Genomic DNA, 5476 nt, shown 5'->3' with positions numbered 1-5476 from the left:
GTTTGTGATGAATTCTATAACACCTGTGTGTGAACAAGTCTATAACATCTCTTTGTGCACAAGTCTATAACATCTGTTTATTCACAAGTCTATGACATCTGTTTGTGCACACGCGAGTGACTTCTGTCTGAGCAAGGGTCTACGGAATATTTTTGAGCACAGGTCTACGTATTATTTTTGTGCAATTGTCACTGGGTTGAACGACCAACAACTGATAATGGCAGTCAGTAATAGAGACTATGCTACGCCACCCGAATTATTACGGAGTATCAAGATGCTAGAAGAACGTCTGCGTTTATCAAGATCATCAACTGTCAAAAATAAAGTCATTACTACAAAAGAAGGTCACACAAGCCGTGGAATAGAACCAAGCACGAATTTACCGAAAGTTGAATCGCCCAAAACGTCGGGGAAAAAGGAATGGCGTACGAAAAGAGATCCCTACTTTAACGAACAAGGCGAAATCAGGTGTTTCAACTGCAACAACTATGGACACATATCCAGGGAATGTACTCGTCCGTCTAAGCGAAACCGATTCACCGACGGCAATAAACAACAGTTTAGTGAAAACAGTGGCCAAAACAAAAATACTAACGTAAAGGCTCTGCATCACGTAGATGATATGTTGGATAAGTCCGACAAGAACGCAAAATATTTTAAGAACGCAGTAATTAATGGAAAAGACGTTAAGGCTTATCTCGATCTCGGAAGCAAGTGCGTTGCTCTTCGGAAAAGTACCGCTGATGAGCTACAATTGGAATACGAAGCTCCGCCGGAAGGATGCATAATTGGAGGATATGGAGCAGGAAGCACAAGGCCTGTTGGAATAGTCACAGCCGAAATTCAAGTTGACGAAGCCAAAGCCGTAGTACAAATGCATGTTGTACCAGACGATGCCCAGATAATTCCAGTTATTATCGGACAACCTTTCACCGAACAAGAAAATGTCACCATTGTTCGCCGTAAAAACACTGTGAGACTTTTCATGGAAACTCACGAAAACGAAGGCGAGGACGAATGCCTAATGAATCTCCAAATTCCGGAACTACCCAAGTAAATTTATGGGCCAAGGAAGCATCCGTAATTCCAGCTAATTACATTGGATTCATTGAAATGTACACCGACAAAACATCTTACCGTAATCAAGATGTATTAGTTGAAGCTCAGTTACGCGATCATACAGGAAATGAACACTGTAGTCCTAGAAGTATCATTTCCGTTGATGGAAACGGCAATACAGTATTACCCATTGTCAACATATCCGAAAAAGATCTTGTCATCAAACCGAACCAAAAGATGACCAGAGCCGAACTATGTTGCCTCCTAGGAGAGCAAACCGAATCAATTACCGATATCCTAACAACCGAAGTCATCACATCCAACCGTAAACCAATTACCATTGAAAATGTAAACATAGGACCGAAAGTATCAGCACTGGAAGCCGAACAACTTATGTTTATGATCAACGAATATCGAAATGTATTCGCCGACAATCTTTTGGAACTGGGTCGTACCGATCTTGCGACAATGAAAATCGAATTAGAATCATCACAACCGATAACTTATCGCCCGTATCGATTATCACATTCCGAACGTGAAAGGGTGCGAGTGAAAATTTCTGAATTAAAAGATGCCGGAATCATCGTAGATTCAAACTCACCTTACGCTAGTCCAATTTTGATCGTCAAAAAGAAAAACGGCGAAGAACGAATCTGCATAGATTATCGTGCTTTGAATAAACTGACGAAAAAGGACTCGTTTCCTTTACCACTCATTGACGATCAACTGGAACGATTACATGGAAATAAATACTTTACCAGTCTGGATATGGCATCTGGATATTACCAAATTCCCGTACATAAGGATTCGCAAGAAAAGACAGCATTCGTAACACCCGACGGACATTATGAATTTTTAGCTATGCCTTTTGGGCTAACTAACGCACCATCCGTTTTTCAACGATTAATTCATCACGTATTGGGTCCCTTGCGATACACCATTGCGTTGGCGTATATGGATGACATTCTAATTCCTTCACAGACAGTTCGTAGTGGGCTCGAACACTTACAACAAATATTTGAAGTTCTACGAAACGCAAATCTAACATTGAATTTGAAGAAATGTTCCTTTCTGCAAAGAGAAATTGATTACCTTGGATACGAGATAACCGAAGAAGGGTTGCGACCAGGCTCACGAAAAATTGCTTGTGTAGAGCATTTCCCGAAGCCTACGAATGAACACGAATTGAGAAGATTCCTTGGGCTCGCGAGTTATTTTCGAAGATTTATAAAAGGATTTGCATTGAAAGCTGCACCCCTATCGTCCCTTCTCCGAAAGAATACGACCTGGATATGGGGAGAAGATCAAGAAAACGCATTCAAAAACTTAAAAACCGAATTAGTCGAAAGACCAGTACTTGGATTGTACAATCACAACGGAAAAATTGAACTCCACACGGATGCTTGCCAAAATGGGTTAGGAAGCGTACTTCTTCAGAACGGACTAGATGGGAAACTTCACCCTATTCACTACGCAAGCCGAGCAACAACTGCCGAAGAACGCAAATACCACTCTTATGAATTGGAAACACTCGCTGTAGTATGGTCACTTGAAAAATTTCGTCCGTACCTACTTGGAAAATCATTCAAAATCGTCACGGACTGCAATTCGATGCGCAATGCTTTATCGAAGAAAAACTTAGTTCCGCGCATCGGCAGATGGTGGCTCAAGCTACAAGATTTCACTCCTGAATTTGAACATCGTCCGGGGCTGAGAATGGCTCATGTGGATGCTCTAAGTCGAGCACCAGTGGAAGAAGCTGAAGAAACTGAAGCAGCGAATGGACTTGAAATTTTCCACACTGAACTATCATTTGAAGATTGGCTTATAACCGCCCAACTTCAAGATCCCAAGATTAGAACAATCAAAGAACAATTGACGAAGAAAACAAATATCACAAAAGACGATGAACGCGTGCGCAAAGAATTTGTTGCCGTGGAAGGTCGAATATTTAAACGAATAGTCAATCCGAAAACGAAAGAAACAAAATTGACGTGGGTCGTACCTGCTCGAGTACGTTGGCAAATTGTCAGAAAATGCCATGATAACATGGGACATTTCGCCGTAGACAAAACTTGCGCTAAGGTAGCCGAAGATTACTGGTTTCCAAGAATGAGACGATACATTCGAAGATACATCTCGTCGTGTCTCGAATGTCTGTATAGGAAACAGCCCGGTGGGAAAATACCAGGACTGCTTCATTCTATTGACAAAGTCGGTATACCGTTCCACACAATACACATGGACCATTTGGGCCCTTTCATTAAAAGCGTAAGAGGAAACTCGTATCTCATTGTTGTGGTAGACGGTTTTACAAAGTTTACGTTACTTCGTGCTGTACGTGACGCTGGAATGACTCCCGCATCCAAATTTTTGGAAGAAATAATTGGAATTTTTGGAGCTCCGACGCGTGTTATTACCGACCAGGGAACATCATACACCGGCCGAACCTTCGAAAACGTATGCAAATCGGCTAACATCATTCACATTAAGAATGCTACAGCTACCCCAAGAGGTAATGGTCAAGTCGAGCGCTTCAACAGAACCATCACACCAGCTATCGCTAGTCTTTGCCAGCGAAATGACGAAAAAGACTGGGATCAACAACTGATCTACGTTCAATGGGGCATTAACAATACTGTTCATAAAGCGACCGAATCAACACCATTTTCGCTTCTCTTCAATTATCAATCGAACAGCCCCGCAGGCGACATTGTTACACCAGCCGTACGAGAAACATTCAACACCGAAATTATGGCGAAACGCACCGAAGCCATACGAAAAATTAGAGAAGATCAACAGAAACAAAGACTGCGCTACAATGTTAAGCGAGCAGAGGCTCCAAACTTTGAACCTGGGGATATGGTTTTGGTGAAAAAGGATCCAACGTCAACTGGAGACCCCCGGAAAACCTGTCCAAAGTATAGAGGACCTTACGTTGTGACAAAGAAATTGAACTACGATCGTTACCTTATTGAAGACTTGCCAGAAATTCAACGAACACAAAAAGCTTACAGAAATGTAACTTCAGCCGATAAATTAAAACGGTACATTATACCGGAAGACAGCGAGGGAGATTCATCTGCGAATGAAGATGATTACTGTATTTCGCCCGTTAATACAATAAATGACGAACCATCTACATCCATCACGACCACCGAAACGGATAAGGAAAAGCCTATTCTACGACGATCGCATCGACAAAAAGGATGCCAGACCGCTTGCAAATTTCACTTTTAAATTTTGTTTAGTGTATTAAGAGAATTTTAATTTGTTAACAACTTTTCGAAAACTGTAAATTATCCAGGAGGTTAAAATTGTAGGATAGCCGAGTGTTGGCTACTATCACGCGCAGAATTAACCGTTAGTTTTATATGCGCGCGCGATGGTATTTCTCGAGAATATAAAGAACGTGGACTTTAGTTTTTCAAATGTTTTTGACCCTAACGGTTGCATTCTGGATTTTAGCTGTTGCAGTAATAAATTCTATATCTTTAACTGAAGTTAGTCCTGTAGTTATTGACCGCGAAACGTCTTAATAACACATTGAAACCATTATTTTTGTACTTTTTGCTTTAATTCAAGCAAATATAACGATATTCATCCAAAAAACTGCTAAAATTCAATTTCCAATAAGAAATCGTTGTCACGGATTTTGTATCTTGAATAAAAAAACACGCGATTTTTTCGGTACACTTTTTAATGAATTTTTTTCTGGACAAATTTTTGACCGAATTCAGCTTATTTACCAATAAATACTCATTAAAAGTGATTTCATATCCATTGATCAATAAATAAAAATGAACCTCGATTTTTAATAACATTTTCAAAATCGATGTTTCTCGGCCAGAGAAAAACATTTTGAGAATTTTTTCACTATTTTAAAATATAACCATTGAAACCATTATTTTTGTACTTTTTGCTTTAATTCAAGCAAATATAACGATATTCATCCAAAAAACTGCTAAAATTCAATTTCCAATAAGAAATCGTTGTCACGGATTTTGTATCTTGAATAAAAAAAACATGCGATTTTTTCGGTACACTTTTTAATGCATTTTTTTCTGGACAAATACTTGACCGAATTCAAATTAATTACCTATAAAATACTCACTAAAAGTGATTTCATTTCGATTGATCAATAAATAAAAATGAACCTCGATTTTTAATAACATTTTCAAAATCGATGTTTCTCGGCCAGAGAAAAACATTTTGAGAATTTTTTCACTATTTTAAAATATAACCATTGAAACCATTATTTTTGTACTTTTTGCCTTAATTCAAGCAAATATAACGATATTCATCCAAAAAACTGTTAAAATTCAATTTCCAATAAGAAATAGTTGTCACGGATTTTGTATCTTGAAGAAAAAAAACATGCGATTTTTTCGGTACGGTACACTTTTTAAGGAATTTT

General features: G+C 39.0%; 1 long non-coding RNA gene across 1 annotated transcript; it reads right to left on the bottom strand.

Annotated features, from left to right (window-relative positions):
• Nucleotides 1-3877: 3877 nt before the first annotated feature.
• On the bottom strand, nt 3878-4599 carry LOC149672188 (uncharacterized). Its single transcript, XR_016367193.1, has 3 exons — nt 4196-4599; nt 4030-4141; nt 3878-3971 (listed from the first exon to the last, which is right to left on the bottom strand). It is a non-coding gene; the product is annotated as an uncharacterized LOC149672188 (long non-coding RNA).
• Nucleotides 4600-5476: the final 877 nt, after the last annotated feature.

The sequence above is a fragment of the Phalangium opilio genome, unplaced genomic scaffold (genome assembly GCF_054372755.1).
Source record: "Phalangium opilio isolate 3A_F unplaced genomic scaffold, DU_Popi_V2 ptg000054l_1, whole genome shotgun sequence".
Lineage (NCBI taxonomy): Eukaryota > Metazoa > Arthropoda > Arachnida > Opiliones > Phalangiidae > Phalangium > Phalangium opilio.
This window is presented reverse-complemented; position numbering and strand designations above follow the sequence as displayed.